Source organism: Gastrolobium bilobum, unplaced genomic scaffold (genome assembly GCF_033153095.1).
Source record: "Gastrolobium bilobum isolate Gb01-03AN ecotype WA unplaced genomic scaffold, APGP_CSIRO_Gbil_v1 utg2195, whole genome shotgun sequence".
NCBI classification, from domain to species: Eukaryota; Viridiplantae; Streptophyta; class Magnoliopsida; order Fabales; family Fabaceae; genus Gastrolobium; species Gastrolobium bilobum.
Window position 1 is genome coordinate 289,357 of NW_026895782.1, and position 19,223 is coordinate 308,579.

General features: G+C 31.6%; 1 protein-coding gene across 3 annotated transcripts in view; it reads left to right on the plus strand.

Annotated features, from left to right (window-relative positions):
* The window catches only part of LOC133295885 (zinc finger BED domain-containing protein DAYSLEEPER-like), a 70,378-nt gene that overhangs the window by 46,805 nt on the left and 4,350 nt on the right, over positions 1–19,223 (plus strand). For 2 of the 3 annotated variants that reach the window (XM_061494772.1, XM_061494771.1), the window contains exon 1: positions 18,637–18,907. The exons of the other annotated variant lie outside the window; for it this stretch is intronic. The gene's annotated coding sequence lies outside the window, so the exon portion shown is untranslated. Of the gene's footprint in view, positions 1–18,636; positions 18,908–19,223 lie in introns of those variants that run through there. 3 annotated transcript variants of the gene reach the window in all.

Below are 19,223 nucleotides of genomic sequence, written 5' to 3' on the forward strand. Positions count from 1 at the left end.
TTTCGGGATCACATGGCGGCACATGGGATACAGCCCCACTGCATTGCATACGTGTGCGTTCGTTGTGTGCCTTCCTGTAGCTGCACCTCCATGACTGAGTCTCACTCGGTCTCAACTCAAAACAACTACCGAAACAAAAACGAGAATTAAAAGACAAGGAATGCGTTCACTTCAGCGTATGTTGGGACCAAAATCGAACATTTCATTTTATCCCTTTGGCCTTTTTGTGATGTCGTACTACTCTTCCCCACTTTCCCGGCCCGGAGGTCACCATCTCCTCACTGCGCCACAATTCATACGAGGCAATCCACGAAATATTAAATCGCATATTTCATTTTTTTTTCTAAATAAAAAAATATATTATGTGTATCATTTTACCAAATGAAAACAAATAATTATCCACTTATACGTAAATTTATATAAAAGCAATTGCTCATTTGTAGTTTATCAAAATTATATAGGTGACGATATTTTGGTCTGAAAACAAATAAATATTAATTATCATTTTGTGTATAAATTATGAAAATACAGAAATCAATCATTTTATATGTTATTTAATATGTAAATGTCATGTGAGATAATCTTATTTATTTGTGGTTAAATCAACTCATGAAAAATTAAGATTATCTCATATGATCCGGTAATGTTAAATTACACATAAAAATATTCATTTTCATGGTGGAGTTTTTTAATTCAGAATTTAATTAATTAATTTACATGCAAAAGATTTAACTAATGATAAATTTATTTAGATGACTGAGTTGAGTCTGAATTGATGTTAATTGTATTTTTAAATACATATATTTGATATTTAATTTTCATATAATGTTATGTTGATATCAAGTTTTGTTAGAGGTCAAATCAATGACGTGTATTTTTAGAATACTAAATTGAGAGCTTATTTTTCTAATCATGATGTATAGTTTAAGTTGACAGATTGTAGATCTATCCGAATAACTAAATAGACTGTGTGGGTTGGACTAAATAAATCTAAGCTCAAAATTATCTGGCTAGCACACAAATTTGATTCATTTTTTTTTTTTATCTTGTAAGCTATGACCTAAGAGCAAACCACCATTTCTTATTTGAATAATTAACGTGTAATTGGCAAATGAGCTAGTTCAGTAATTTGTTTGTTATTTGCTCAAAATCCAGTTTCCCAAACTTCTTAATTCTCATTTATTTAGTTTATTTCAATATCAGATGTAGAGGATTATATCTCTCATGATATAGGAATCAAAAAATTTATCATATTAAAAAAAGGACAAGTTATATAATATTAGAAAAAAGTAAGAAAACACTTTATTCAATAATTTTTTTTTTAATATGACAAAAGATTTAATTTCTACAATAAAAGAAATATAATTCCCTTGGATGTATTACCTCGCGAAAAAAGAAAGAAAAGTAAAATAATAACCACCAAAAAATAGAAAAAAGAATAGGTGCCCACGTTGGACAGGCAAAATGCTGTACGAAATATGTTATGCCCAATCTGGCCGTGACAAGAGCCAAAGGAACCCAACCCAAATGGGGTTAGCCTAACCCATTTTGACAATATAGATAAACTTTAACTACTGTGTAAAAGCTCCGAATCAAGGAAAAACTTCTCATCTAGACTACTTATAAATGATTTCTCATGTTAAAATTTTATATAATTTGTTATTTAAAATTGATTATCTATTTTTGTTTTTATAAATATTAATATATTTTAATAATAACTCACTTATTTAATATTAATGAATAAAAAAATAGATACAAAATTTTCATGGAATCAGATCATATAAAGTTTTAAGATAAATTCCCATTAGTGTTAGGGGGTGTTTGGTACTAGAAATTTTTTTAAAATTATGGGAACAGTGAGATTGAGAGTTTAATTTATCTACATTTGATATGAGGATTGTGATTTTTTTTCAGAAAAAGTCAGATTTTCAGGATTCATGTTTAAGAAGAAAAACTCTATTTTAAAATACCACCAAATGGGTGATATTTTGAGAATCCATGTGATGAAAATATTTAATAATTTTTTGGAATATAATTAACCTCAATCTACATTACTAATAATATTTTACAATTAATCAAACATAACATCAAAAAATTTAATTTAACATTTTCATAAATATTTTGATCTGTTAAATAATTTTTTAATACCATTCTCAAAAAATTTACTTTTTAATTATATTTTTAAAATTGTGATTTTGGAATAAAAATTTTTTTCCTTTGCCACACACCCCTTATCAAAAGCATGCGAAGTAGCAAAAGGAATAATAAGGAGAACAAGTGCGTGATGCGGTGTCCTATCTCCCAGTTCCAGTTCCAGCCAATTGTGGTTGGCAGTGGCAGGGAGTGTGCGTGATGTTGTGAAGAATTGCGATGGATGATTACAGATTTCAAAATTAGAGTGGTTAGCGAGGTGGGTTCCGCTTGTTTGCTTAATAAGTACACGTAATTAGCTGGCAGTCACTCATTTTGCCCAATCCTCCTTTCACTGACTTTTCTTCTCCATTCCTTTAATCACATATGACAAAATTTGATTTGATATAACACTAATAAAATGTCATTATTATGCCATCAATTTCTTTTCTCTTATTATTACTAAAACCCTAGTTTCCCTTATACTAAGTGTTAAAATTCAATCCATAGAAATATACATCTCTTTCATTCATATGTTACCTCTTAAAAGAGGTGTATTTATACAAGTATTAATAACAACCTATCAGAAAAATAGGAAAATGAATTACAAAGAAATCTTTAATCTAAACAAGAAATTTCTAATCTAAACAACTTGTTCCTATCTAATAATAACAGTATTTCAAAACATAATTTCAATCTCCAACACTCCCCCTCAAGTTGGTACATGAATATCAATCATACCCAACTTGCCAATGATTTCTTCAAACACTTTTTCTGAGACAGCTTTTGTTAAAACATCAGCAAGTTGCTCTTGAGACCGAACATGAGGAATCTGAATTATCTGATTATCAAGCTTTTCCTTTATACAATGTCTATAAACTTCAACATGCTTGGTCTTATCGTATTGAACTGGATTGTTTATTATTTCCACGGCTGCTTTGTTATCACATAAGAGACTCATTGGTTTATCATATGAAATGCCCAAGTCAGCTAGAATGTTTCTCACCCATGACAATTCGCAAACACCATAGGCTATACCTCTGAATTCAGCCTCAGCATTAGATCTTGCCACTACCTTTTGTTTCTTGCTCCTCCATGTAACCAGATTTCCCTCTACGAAAGTGAAATACCCTGAAGTTGATTGCCTTGTGATTTTATCACTAGCCCAGTCTGAGTCCGTGTAACCTTCAATGCAGGCTCTGTTATTTTTTGAAAATAAAATACTTTTCCCTAGAGATCCTTTGAGATACCTCAAAATATGATATACTGCTTTCATATGTTCTTCACTAGGAGAGTGCATGAATCTACTAACCATACTAACAGAATATGCAATATCAGGTCTAGTATGTGATAAATTAATTAATTTTCCTACTAACCTTTGATATCTGCCCTTATCAACCTCAACCTGATCCGGATAAATACCCAAAGAATGATTCACTTCCAATGGAGTATCAGCGGGCTTGCAAGCCATTAGCCCAATCTCGGATATAAGATCTAAAATGTAGTTCCTTTGAGACAGAAAAATACCTTGTTCAGATCTTGCAGTTTTTATTCCAAGAAAATATTTTAGAGAACCCAGATCCATCATTTTGAATTCAGCAGCTAATTTCTTCTCAAGTAACTTCATTTCTTCTACATCATCCCCTGTTAGTACCATATCATCTACCTAAACAATGAGTATTGTAACCTTCCCTTTGTTATGCTTTATGAACAATGTATGATCCGAGTTGCTTTGCTTATAACCAAACTTCTTCATTGCTAAAGAGAGTCTTCCAAACCACGCCCTGGGTGATTGTTTAAGGCCATAGAGAGCTTTTTCCAGTTTGCAAACTACATTCTCCTTTGAAGAAGTTAGCTTCACTCCAGGTGGAACCTCCACGTAGACTTCCTCTTCTAACTCACCATTCAAAAAAGCATTCTTTACATCAAACTGTTTCAATGGCCAGTCTCTATTTGCAGCAATGGATATTAAGATTATGATTGTATTAAGTTTAGCCACAGGAGCAAACGTGTCTTGATAGTCTACTCCATACCTTTTTGTGTATCCCTTTGCTATAAGCCTTGCCTTGTATCTATCAATACTCTCATCTGCTTTTAGTTTCACGGTGTATACCCATTTGCACCCAATTGTCTTCTTTCCAATTTTTAATTCTCTGAAGTGCTTCCATCTCAGTATTCATTGCTTGCTTCCATCTAGGATCTTCTAAAGCTTCCTGCACGCTATTAGGAATATATACAGTAGATAATTAATCAATTGTTAGAGCATATGATCCAGACAGCCTATGAGATGACACATAATTACTAATAGGATACTTCACTTTTACTTTCGGGTTTGGTTCATAAATATTTTTGGGTTTGCCTTTATTTGGTCTCTCTGACTTTCTGACATTGAATACTATTAGGAGCAGTAGAAATTGAAAAATATGTATTAGGGACAGAAAGCAATTTGGTTCTGGATTCAAAATGTGGTTCAGAATTATGTTCAACTGCGGAGTCTGTTAGACATGGTGTCTCATGGGTTAAAGGAGGACTTGCATCGTTGAGTTATGCTTCTGGAGGATCAAGGATTACTTCAAGTGAAGAACTTTGAGGAGAATTAGTGTTGGTGAGCTGATCATTTGTGTTGGAAAGCATTGGAGTAGGAACTATAGAAGTAGATAGCCAAAATTCTTCTCTATTGTTTTGGATCTCCCCCTGCATAAAAGACTTCGGTTTCCCTAAAAGATACTTCAAGAGTAACATGCATTTTTTTTCTTTTTGAGTTCTTTGGATTAAATTTGCTCTGATACCATGTTAAAACTCAATCCATAGAATTATACATCTCTTTCATTCATTTGTTACCTCTTAGAGTAAACACCCTTTTTGGTCCCTGACAATATCTACGAAATCTTTTTTAGTCCCTGGCAATAAAAAAGGACCAAATTGGTCCCTAAAACTATGAAAAAAGGGTCACGTTAGTCCTTATGTCAACTCATCCGTCACTAACGTGGCCCTTTTTACATACTGTTAGGGACCAATTTGGTCCTTTTTTATTGCCAGAGACTAAAAAGGATTTCGTAGATATTGCCAGGGACCAAAAAGAGTGTTTACTTTACCTCTTAAAAGAGGTGTATTTATACAAGTATTAATAACAACCCATCAGAAAAATAGGAAACTGAATTACAAAGAAATCTCTAATCTAAACTACTTGTTCCTATATAATAATAACAGTATTTCAAAACATAATTTCAATCTCCAACACTAACTGCGGTTTGCAATATCGACAAAGCGATTAATATTGGACTAAAATTTAGTAATGGTATGTATAGATGACTCTCAATTATTTATGGGTTTCAACTTCTCCTTTTACAAGAAAAGTTCATGATTTCAGTAGAGAGAAAGAAAATAGGCCCCACCTTAAAAAAAACAAAACAAAACAAATGGCACATGAATTAAAGTGAAAGTCATATGAGAAGACATTTTTCTTGTGAAAGGAGAAATATTTTTTCTATTATTTATACTTATATCCACTTTTCAGCTAATTAAATAATAATATGTTTAAATAAAATTAGTTTTAAACTTGTTTAAAACATTTTAATATAAGGGCAATGTGTTTTTTCTTTTGGATTGCATTATATAACTATTTTTTATGACATGAAAAATATTACGACTACTTTCGATGCATAATAAGAAACAATACAAGAAAATAGAACAACAAACTATGTGTTAAATATCAAAAAGATGCGAGAGATTTGTGACTAATCCATGTGTCTAAACTACACAATGAAAGTTCTATTATATAATTGAAAGAAAAGAAAATACAATGAGAAATATATGATGTGGGACTTTTAAACCACTATTCTACCATTATTCTTAACATTCTCCCTCAAACTCAAGCATATAAATCGTATGCGACAAGCTTGAACAAGAAAGACTAAGAAACATAACTTCAAAATAAATCTCCTCTTGAATGAGGAAGCAAAATCAATAGTATGTTAAAATGGCGTCGGGATGGACATCGGCTAAGACATCTGGCTGGAATGAACATCAGCAACATGCACGGTGCCTTAATGAACATTGACACGACAAAGACAACTGAGATAGAATGACCATCAACATCATGAACGGTTCCAGGATGAACATCGACAAAAACAACTGAGGTATTGGAATGAACATCAGCAACATGAATGGTGCTTCCCCTGAATGAGGAACTTCTTAACGCTCCCCCTCGAGATGAAGGGTAAATAGCAAGAACACTTCATTTTGTGAAGAAAGAAGATTAAAAACGAAGCTTCACGGAACATAAGCCAGAGAAATCAGTAGCACAACACATCAACTTAAATGACCAAAAGTCTGAAGAGTTGGTAAAGAGACAGTGATGCAACTGGGATAAGTGCCGACAGAGCCACTATAATTGGAATGATCCGCGGACCAGGCAACACCCGAGGTAAATGCTCACCCTGAATGGGAGGTCAAAAATAAAGCCAAACAATGACAAAACCCAATACAAGTCAAACTAGACTTGAATAACACCACAAACATATATGAGAATAAAATCAAATAGGCCAAATACAAGCCTAATTATAACAATATGCCAAACAATGGCAAAGTGGAAAATAGAAATCAAATCAAGCCATATCAGACTTGAATAAAATCCATATCAGTCATACCAAACAATATGCAAAACAGAGGAAAACAAAAATCAAAAGCAAAGAAACAAATCACCGGAAAATACCATAATCTGTGAGTTTATAGTGGGAAAGACACAAGTAAACAAATATATAAAAAGAGGAAGAAAGAAAAAACAGAGATGAGAAGAAATAAAACTAAAATGATAGATCTGGAGGAGAAAGAACCCAGAAATAACTAAGAACACTACCCACATCGCGACGCTGGAAAGCAAAAAGAAAGAAATTGATCAGAGACAACACCAAGGCGTACCCCAAACAACGACGAGACAACCAACAGGGGCTGGAGACAGCGGCACAAAGAGCCAGATCATGAAAGAAAATAGCAGATATGGAAAAGAAAAAGAAAATAAATAAATAATAAATAAATTGAGAAAATTCAAAAAAAGAAAAAGAAAACATATAGATGGGCAAAGAGAGACTAGAGAACTCAAATGGAACAAACAGTGAAAAAAATTAAAAATAGAAACAGAGGGGAGAGAAAAATGACGACAACGGAAATTCCTCATGCAGGGTGATATCTCTCTATTACCATACTAAAATTGTGGAAAAAGAAATAACGGAAGACGGATTAAGATTTCTCTTGTTAAACTCAATATACCATGTTAAAATATCAAGATTCGAGATATTTGTGATTAATTTATGTGTCTAAACTACACAACGAAGGTCCTATTATATAACTGAAAAGAAAAGAAATCCAATGAGAAATATATGATGTGGGACTTTTAAACTACTATTCTACCACTATTTTTAACACTAAGGACATATTTGAATTATGTTTTCAAAAATAATTTTTGAATTTTCAGGAAAAAAAACATATTTGATAAGGTTTCTTTTATTGTAAAGAACCAAATAACCCAAAAAGTTTAAGCTATTAAGTGAAGGCTCATCAATGATTTATATACTTCTCTAACACGCTTCCCCTCTCACGCAAGAGCTTATTGGGCATGAATGATGAATAATGCACAGACCCACCTACCCGTACTAAGAAATTTCACAAGAGAAAGTAGGGGGGTGATGAAGATCCAACCCGTGATACGAAGCTCTGATATCATATAAAGAAACAATTCAACACAAAAGTTGAAGTTATTAAGTGAAGGCCCATCAATGATTTTTATACTTCTCTAACATTTATAAAAAAAGTTTTGAAAATTATAACTACTTTTTAATTTTTAGAATCAAATTTTGAGAATATATCTCAATCTTTTTTATTTTATGTTTTGATTTTTAACTTTCAAAACAAAAAAAACACAGAAAAGACTTATTTCATTAACGACTCTACAAAACAGTTTTAAGAAGAGAAAAAAAAAAAGGAACACAATCAAACAAACCATAAATGAGGTACAACAAGACTTTTTTATTTTATCTACTATTTAACAGTTGAATGACAGCACAAACAATTTTGCGATGCATATTGTTTGATACACATAAATAATTGGTAGATTAATACAATTTATATTACAATAACCTTTTATTTTGTAAATAATTTATTTTACATTTCAAAAATATATAGGGTAAAATTTTAATATTATTTAATCAATTTATTAATAATGTTATCATTTTTAATTTAATTTAATTTTTCTTATACGATTACAAATAAAAAATATATTGTGGGTGATGATATAATATATAATAACAACTTCAATTTATAAAAAAAATATTGTTATATTTAAATCATTTCAATAATATCACAAATTATAATTAAATTAAATTTTTTTACTAACAATACAAATTTATGTATTTTTTAGTTAGTATTTTCATAAAAAATAGTTTTTCCAGACTAATCTAATCAGATATATCTAATTTAATTATTATTAAATTTGCTCTAAAATATGTATTTTATAATATATTTTTTTCATCTGTATCTTTGGTTTTTCGTTCTGAACCTCAATCAAGTTTTGACAATGGCAGCTAAGTGTTGGGGGTGATGTTGAAGTTGCTGTGGAAGAGCACAATCGGATTTGGGTTGTCTGGGATGGAAGGTTCCGATTAAAAATGTGTTTTTGTGAAGAGTGGAGGTGATTTTAAAGGCAAAGAGGTTCACAATTAAGATTTTGTTCGACTTGGGTTTTCTCCATTGAATCAAAAGTTTGTGCCTCTTAAGGTTTTTCTTGTTCTAGAATGGGGAAGGTGGCCATGTGAGCTGTTGTTGCGATTTTTTATACGGTGTAGGTAATTTTAAAGGCAAAAGAGGTTCACAATTTTTTTAATTTTGTCCAACCAATGATCATCTTTAACATCAAAAGTTAGATAAAACTTTTTGTCTTGACCGGTGCTTTAATTTTAAGTAAATCGAATGGACCCCAAAACTTTAGAGGCGTTTGGTTCAGGAAATTTTTTTGAAATAGTAGGGAAATGAGATAGATAGAGAAATGATTAGAAAGATAGATAAAGTGAGATAGGTAGAAAAATGTAAAAAAAAGTTGTTTGGTGGGGAAAAACTTTATTGGGAAAATTAGTTAATTTTATGAAATCAACAGTGCATTAAAAGCCAGATAACTGGTTTTCCGAAAAATCCCACCTTCAAATTGAGTTTCTAAACAGTGCGGATATCTATGTTTCTCATAAATCCAGACAAATTGGATAGATGGGTTTTTGGTGAAAAACGTTAAAACAAACATGGTGTTTCTAAAAGCCATACTTGAGAAAGATAGATATCCGCTGAAAAGCTCCCAACCAAACACCACCTAAGGTGTAAGAGTTTGAAGTCTTACACTCAATCTTGACTATTGATCCACTTGTATCCAATGGTTCGTATTACTAAAAAATTAGAACCCTTCAATATAAATGGAATCAAAGAACAATATTAAGAGTGTAACTTACTGTAAAATGATCCTACCTAAAAACTCGTTTTACTCAATAGTTTTATGGAAAAAGGGTCGTAAAATACAAAATTGTGTAAAATAAAGACTTCGATTTACAGAATAATTGCGTATATGCCACTGCAAACAAATCTGGAGGGTTCTAATTATTGTAAAAGTATTTCTCAAAACCAACTGGCTTGTTTAGCTGTAAAACTAGAAGATAATATTGAATGTATAAAATAATGGGAGAATGAGATGATTTTCTTCTGTCATTGAAGAAAAATCATCTCCTGTCACTTCACAATAGTTTTTTTTTTCTTTAACTTCTTTTATGTTTTCAAAAAAATGGTGGGACCCACCATAACATTGTTTCTATGGCATTAAGACAAAAAATTGCCTGTAACATAAGAAAAAATTTAGCCTAAAATAATTCGACCAATTTATTTTTCTTATAAAAAAATTAATTTTGTCTGTATTCGTTAATTAGGTAATCTTTGAGAAAAAAATTAAATTCATTTTTAAATATGATGTGTTGCAAAAACCTACTATAACTGTTTAAATTGACCCGTAACCTTTCATCATTAATAGTGGAATCAGGATATTTAAATCGGGGTGGGGCTAGTCGTTTTGGGCAGAGCTGACAAATTAATTAAACCTGATGGGTTGACTTGTTTAATTCATTAAATTTGGTGAATTGTTTATAATAATTAGTACCTCAATCCACCATAACTCAGCTCGTAAATTATTTGCATATTCAAATGTTTTTTTCTGTGTTAGAATAGATTTATTTTATATAAATTTATATTTTATAAGAAAACTTTATATAAATTTATATTTTTTTTCTGTGTTAGAATAGATTTATTATTATTATTATTATTATTATTATTATATATATATATATCATTTGACACCAAATTATAACTGTTGATTTCCGTCAATTAGACGGTTATAATTTATTGCGTCACACTTATTACTTAATTAGTAATTCTCAATAAATTATAATCGTCGATTGACTAAAATTAACGATTAAGATTTGGCTCAAACATTTTAATTTAACATCGGTGTCAAATGATCTTCTCTCTATATATATAAGAAATATTATATTTATAAACTTTTTGTTTACAAACTCTTACAAACTACATTATGTACTCCCAAAAGTATACAAAGTTACACTACGTACTTCCAGAAGTTAATTTGCAAAAATTTATAAAAAAAATTTGTAAACGGATCGTTCACACACACACACACATATATATATATATAATATTGTTATGGACCTGACAAAGGTCTATATTCTAGAAGGTTCAATAAAGGACAGCACAAAAAAGAAGATAATCTTCTATTAATGACGATCCTATCTATACAGCTAAGCAATTGGACTTGGGCCCCTAATATTCCTAAGATGCCCAGAAGTACACTCCTGCCAGGTAACTCATCTATAAATAAGGGGTTAAGCCAATAAAGATACACATATTTTAAACCCTTTCTCCTTTAGTTGTCACTGTGCACACACCTCACGTCTTGACTATGTCGATTATTATTGTGCACATAGATCTTACATAAAATATACCAGCCACCGACTGGACATCTCTGTCTTTCAGACAGAACATTGGCGCCGACTGGAAAAAGGATCACACCCCAATCCAGAAAAAAATGAAGACGAGTTTGGAGAGATGTGGTCCTGGAAGAAGAATCACACCTCAATCCGCGATAAAATGAAGACGGGTTTGGAGAGATGAGATTCTAGAGAAAGGAGCACACCCCAAATCCGGGATAAAGACCCAGGATAAGAAATCTGAGATAAAGAATGAATACGAGTTTTGAGAGATGAGATCCTAGAGAAATGATCACACCCCAATCCGGGATGAAGACCCAGGATAAAAATTCTGGGTAAATGAAACTCTGGCAAGAAGCCGAGTTAAATATCCAAAAACCAAGGTATTGGAACCCGTCTTGCAAGAAAGCAAGGACGTGGATTCTAGCCGAGGCTTAAAACCGAGGTATTGGAACCCGTCTTGCAAGAAAGCAAGGATGTAGATTCTAACCGAGGCGTAAAACTGGAGATTATTTTTTGTGAACCGGGACCACCATTTTTTAGGTGGTCCCTTAGTGTAAATAGGAGGGTAAAATTGGAAAAGAGAGAAAATAACAGGGATAAAAAGGGAAAGAAAAAATTAATGACGTGAGAGAGAGCACTAATAGATTCAGTGATCCTGGACCATATTAAATATTTCCGTAAAACTGAGGTATTGGAACTCACCTTGCAAAAAGCAAGGCAGTGGATTATAGCCGAGGAATAAAATCGAGGTTGGGGAACTCGTCTTGCAAAAAGCAAGGCAGTGGATTCTAGTCGAGGTATAAAACAAAGGTAGTACAACCCGCTTTACGAAAGCAAAGTAGGGGATTCTATCTGAAATATTGGAAAATAAGGATACGCCCTTAATAATCCAATCATTGCTAAAAAAGCAAAAAAGTTGCTAAGAAAGCAAAATTAATTCTAAGAAAGCAAAATTATTGCTAAGAAAGCAACACATTCAAGTTTTGATAATAAATCAGATTTGCGAAATAAAATGAAGAGATAACTACTATTACATCCCGACAGCCTGGACAACCAAACTACCGGGTTGGGGGCAACTGTTATGGACCTGACAAAGACTTATATTCTAGAAGGTCCAATAAAGGACAACACAGAAAGGAAGGAAATATTCTATTAATGACGATCCTATCTAGTAGGGGTGTTCATCAACCGATCAAAACCGATTCAAACCGCGATAACCGAAAAATCGATAACCGAATAAATCGAAAACCAAAAAACCGAAAATCGAAAAAAAATCACAAATTTTAATTGGATAGGATTGGTTTTCGGATGGGTTGATGAAAATCGATCAAATCCAACCCGATCCAATATATTAATTCCCCTTTACCTAGGTCTTTTCCCAATCTTAGCCCAAGAATTTCTAAACCCAATATCCATTAACGCATCAACTAAATCCAAGAAAAAATCTAGTCACATCTTATCAACAAAATTTCATCTGTGTAGAGCTTCATATCTCATTGCCCAAAAAAAAACTATATTATCGTTTACTGATGCTTTTGTATTTCAAAAAATAATAATTTACAAAGCCTATTATACAAAAGATGTTATTTGCACAATAACTATGAAACAAATTTTAGGATTTTCAAAAAACCGAAAAACGATCCAATCCAAATCGAAAAAGATTGGATTGGATCAAATCGGATTTGAAAAAAATTCCAGACCGAATGGATGATTATATGATTAAACCGAAGGTATTGGATCAGATGATTTTTACTTCCATAACCGATCTAATCGAGACCGCGAACACCCCTACTATCTAGATAGCTAAGCAATTGGACTTGGGCCCCCAATATTCCTAAGATGCCTAGAAGTACACTCTTGTCAGGTAACCCATCTATAAATAAGGGGTTAAGCCAATAAGGTACACACATTCTAAACCCTCTCTCCTTTAGCTGTCACTGTGCACACACTCCACGTCTTGACTATGTCGATTATTATTGTGCTCATAGATCCTACATAAAATATACCAGCCACCGGCTGGATATCTCTGTCTTTCAGACAGAACATATATATATATATATATATATGCAGGATCCTTTGACACCGGTGTCAAATTTGAAATTTGACACCTCATATGAGAGTCATTAGATCAAAAAAGATCAATGGTATCATATGCTTACAAATAAGAGTCGTTGATCTTTTTTTATCTAACGGCTCTCATATGAGGTGTCAAACTTCAAATTTGACACCGGTGTCAAAGGATCCTACCTTATATATATGTGTGCGTGTGTGCGTGTGTCAAATTTGAAATTTGACACGTCATCTGAGAGCCGTTAGATAAAAAAGATCAATGGTGTCACATGCTTACAAATCAGAATCATTGATCTTTTTTGATCTAACGGCTCTCAGATGACATGTCAAATTTCACATGACATCAAATTTATTCTTCAGTGATACATTATTACCTCTGGATCATCTTATTTTCGATGGGCTTCTAAAATAAAATTTAGAGATTGAGGTCTTTCTCATCTCTCGATAATAAAATATGTTATCCTAGGTCGAGAAAATTGATATAGAGAGCAAATATTTGAACATTAATTGCTTATCAATGAATTAAGAAGCAATATGAAATCACATGTATAATTTACTCAATACCATACATTGGATATCTGATATTTAGAAAGGGGGGGGGGGGGGGGGGAATAATTTCTAAAAAAAAAAAACTTATTAAACTATTACTTGCACGAGTCTTAACAAATAGTCAACTTCTCAATTTATTTGAGAGAAAACGAAGTTAGTAACGAAGTTTTATGCATTTTTAATTTTTATGGCCGTGGTGATTCCAAAGAGATTAAAGCAAGTTGTTAATTTAATTAAAGAAATTAGTTATTCTCTCTCATTTTTCACACGGTTTCACATGAACCTATGTATTTTTATGTGTATAAAAAATAAAATTATTTTCTACAATATTAAAAACAATGATACCTTAATTAATTAGTCATAAATACTGACACATTCAGATGTATAGGAGAAACACATAATTGTTAATGTCAAAAGTAATACAAAGACAAAACTCAATTACTTGCTCTTAGTTGGAATTAGGAAACACAATTCTGGGTTTTGTTTTGTGCAGGTCAGAAGAAGAGTCAGGACTCAGGAAGCGTGTAATGCACGTGTACAAGTTTAGCGACAATTGCATGGAAATGCATGCACTCTTTTGTCAGTGTATCACTGACACCATCCACCAAACACACATGCCCGACACGATGAAAGAAAGTTTGTCCAATTGATTTAACCCACGACATTGTCTTTTCCCTTTCCCGATAACCCAATCAACCTTCTCTCTTATGCTACCACCAATTACTGTAACTTTTTTATTCAAGAACTTTCTTTATTTTTGTAACTTATCTCTAAAATTAGTTTTAGAGTTTCTTTATTTTTACGAAGCTTTGAAAATAGGGATAGAATCTTTTGATATCAGTATCAAATTTAAAGTTTGATATTTTATATGAGAGTCGTTAGATAAAAAAAAATCAATGGTCTTACATGTTTACAAATTAGAGTCATTGATCTTTTTTTATCTAATGACTCTCAGATAAGATCTCAAACTTTAAATTTGACACTGGTGTCAAAGGATTCTACCCTTGAAAATAAATTCTAATAAAGATGATATTATCTGAGAAAATAAATAGGCATTTGAACACAAAGTTTGATTACAAATTCACTTTGCAAAAATAATCAAGGTTGTAATTTTTTATTATAAGCAACTAGATATTAAGTCACCAACAAGTGCTCGCTAATTGAGGTTCGAACCGAATAAAATTATATGAATTATAACTTTTTTCCTATCAAAATTCTAATATATTACATATATAGAATTCAAAATCAACGCCATTGATTAAGTTAAAACAACATCAAACTTGCAAAATTTAGTTCATATATATTTAATGTCATTTTAAATCATGTTTGGGTAGATAAGTAAAAGTGTTTTTTAATTTCAAAAAAGTAAAACTAACACTTTGAAGCAATTTAAGTGGAGCAGCTTGCCCTCCCGGAACCAATACGGCAATAACAGGAGCCGATTTTCAAGATAGTCACAAATAAGACGTCAATCATCAATATTTTATCAAATGTTTGAATAATTTAATTTTGCATCATTTTCTCAAATTTGAATTTGTGTGGAGTTTAAGAAGTCAAACTTTCATGGATTTATTAACATTTTATTTGAATATTTATTTATTAATTAAACAGAGCACAATAAGCGAGGAACATTCATAAAAGAGAGGAATAACATTTTCTTTCTCCTTATTTAAAAGATAAACAAAGAAACGAAACAGACTTTCATTATTTTGTATGCGAAAAATCATAAAGGAAGGACACAAAATGGAATATACTTGATTTTTTTTTATATAAATGATGATACTAATTAAGATTTAAATCTATAATTTCATATAAACTATCTTAGTTCCTTATTTCTAGCTCATTCTTAATGACTTGATGTCAACCCATAAGTTTATTTCCCAGTTCTTTCCTAATTTTGATAATAACTGAAATTTTGTATTGCATAGAAAGAGGAAAGTTATATTACAATCTATTTTTCTTTACAATCTCTTATAATCATATTTTAACCATTGATTTTTGTCGATCAATAGTTATTATTTTCGCAAATCAAATTCATTAATTAATTATTAATTCACAATAAATGATAACCGTTGATTGACAAAAATTAACGCTTAAAATATGATTATAAAAGGTTATAAATGAAAGTAGGTTATAAGCATAACGCTACTCTTATTTCTTTTCTATTCTCTTAAACATAATGTAAGTATAACATAAAAGCAACTTTTTATGCTCACCTCATGAGGACTATTTAAATCCAATATTTCCTTTCTTAGCAGTACCAAACGCATAAATAACCGAAAAAAAGAAATTAATAAAATCGTATCATTAATTAAAATAGGAAAATATAACATTTTTAATTAAGAAAAAATATAACTTTACAATATCTACAATGACAATTATACATAGCTATATGTAAATACATTTAAGTTAAGAGAGCAAAATTTGTAAAATCACTTATACAATTATAAACAAAACAAATATCATATAATGTCATGTAAACATTACTTATCAAAGCTAATAAAAATACTTGGTAGGTGTCTTGAAGTGGCATGCATGACTAGTGGAATACACGAGATTCTAGCTATTAGTCAATGGTTCAATGAGATGGAGAAATTAAGTCAATTCTTTTATAACAGTTGAATCAGATAAAAAATGTTGGTCTTAATTACTCATAACCAGCACGTTGTACTTGACCTACAAAAGTAAGGAAGCACTGAAATTGTCCTAGAATTGGCCTTAAGAAAATGGTAACATGTATTGGTTGACCGGTGCTAATTTATAACAATTGTTCTAACAAGTAAAAACTAAAACTCATTGGCGTAGATCTGACCAATACGTGATTTTGAAAGTTTACCTCTACTCAAAAGCATTTATTCTGCACGTAATGCGTCTTTGCTATTTATGTGTATGTCTGTTCGGTTGTGTGTTCACGTGCAAGTTGACATTTTTATGTTTTGTGCTTCTAAGTTTGTTATAAACTAAGGGATTAATGTTTCTTAGGAGATAATTTATCTCCCACACACGTAAAAGTGTGTGGATCTCATGTGGAACTTTGTGAAGGGAACAAAAAGAAAAAGAAAATATGACCCCATATATTTTTATATGTGTGTAGAAGATAAAATTATCTCCTACAAGGTAACAAATATTAATCTTATAAACTAAACTCTATTTGTTTTTAAGTGATATATAGGAGTAGTTTTGGATTAATTTTTGTGTGGATTGAAACTGAATTACTCTCGTGAGAGGGATTTTGAGAGTGAACCTCTTGTTTAAGATTGATGCATTATGAAAAATTGTTAGGTGCTGCATTAAAGTTCGGACTTGAATAATCATGGCATGAATCACACTTTTTTTTTTTTTGGTATACTGATGGGGAGACCCTCAAGCTAAGACATTCAAGCTAAGACATTAAAATATCGACGAGTTCTATAAATAGAAACAAAATTAGCAACAAAAAGAGAGAGAAGAAGACCAAAAGGTTGAAAAGAGAAAATCTGCAAGTCTTCTTGTGACCGATGGTCCAAAGGAAGATTAACAAGTCAACGAGCACAACTATTTCTTTCTCGGCATGAATCACACTTATTCAACCACTAGATGAACCATTGAAAACAACTTCGACTAAAACAAACTTTTATCTTTTCCCCCAACCTATGTTTATTCAAATTAATAGTTACTGTTAAAAAAATAATTTTTTTAATCAAATTTTATATGAACCCTTTTTTATATAAAAATAATAATTCACGCAGTTTTTCTAATTGACTGAGTAATAATACTAATTAATAAAACTTATTCTCTGCACCTTTACGTTACACATTAATGAATAACAAATATTTAAAAATTTCAAAGTCTTCTTCCATTTTTAATTCCTTTATATATATACAATAAACGTAAAACAAAATAATAATGCTTTTCAAAATTAAATTAAATTTATGCAAGTCATTAGAAGAAAACAAAAAAGACTAGTTCTAGTGAAAATTTGGAATCATTTATAAAAGGATCAGATTTGTGGAAGAGTGATATTCATGTCGTCATATAAATTGTTAAAGATGGGCTAGACGCTAGAGTTTACCAATCTTAGGGGTTTAGTTTAGCCCAAAGTCCAAACCATTCTTTGTACAGAAAGTTATCTCAAAATTACCTAAGGACCAGATAACTTACAGCATCTGGGAAACCAAATTGCAAGGCCCATTCTCATTTTTATACTCGAAAGGGCTGAAACCAATGGCTACACCATTTAAACTCTCATGCTATAAAATCTTGGTCTTTTGCTTCAGCTATTAATTTTTATTTTTTTGTTAATCAATTTCTAAAAGCAAATCAGGTTCTCGCTCTTTAATTCTTCTTCTTCTTATCATTATTAATTATTTGTAGTTGAAAAAAAGCATATAAAGGAGCAATAGAATATAGAATTCTAACCCAAAAAACAATAAAATACAATTCCAGATTTAGTGATAAGACAAATAAAAAAGCAAAGAGTAGGTGAACCCTGAAGATCAAAGAAACATAAACGTAAATGATTGGGCTAAAAATTCTCCAAGAAAAGTAACGAAGCTAAGGGTGGGGCCCTCACCCGATTAATAGTCCACTTCATTCGGTGGGCTATTCACTCGCACGCCCTACACGTACGGTCCTAACCCCAAAGACCAAGTAAAATATCACTTTTCTCTTATTCATTAGGGGTGGGCTATAACTTAAGCTAAAAGCTCTGGGGTTCGTTCCCATTTGGAAATATATAGACAAGTGTACCAAAAAAAATATATATAGACAAAAAAAAAAAAGGAGAAAAAAAAGAAAGAAAGAATCTTAAAACGAAGAAAATGAATTCAATAAATAATAATAATGGACCTTAAGAGTCCAAATTCGAAATCCAAAAGAATTGCCCTATTCTGAAACTTTTCAGAAACTTATCTCTCGAACCAGTACGAAACCACATACCATACACCAGAAACCCTTGAACTCGAAGAAGGTCCAATTAGCTTCTCGGGTTCGTTCCAAGGCCCAATCACCATCTCCCTCCGGTGAGCCCTCTCTCTCTCTCTCCTCTCTCTGCAAAACCCTAGATCTCTCTCCGGCCATCCCTGAAGGCTCGGTTTCCGGTTCGGATCCTTGTTTTCACCGTCAGATTCCGTTGACGTATATATTAACTGGTAGATCCCAAACCCTAACTTCTCGATTTGTCGATTTTTCCATTTTTCTTTCAGCCGAAGCCTCTTTTACTGTTGGTTTCTCCATGAACCAATCGTTTTTTTCCTACCTAATTAGTTATTATGCGATCAGGTCGTTCTTCAGTTTGTTGTTATTGGATTTGGTTAGATCGCGTCGAAACTAGTTAGATCGATCCTTGGATTTGGACTGTGTTTTATTTATTCATTTCTGGGTATTATATGAAATTTTTATTAGTTCATGCAGTGTTATCCCATTAAAGATCTGATATTCAAGTTTTGAGTTTGAGCATGTCCATGG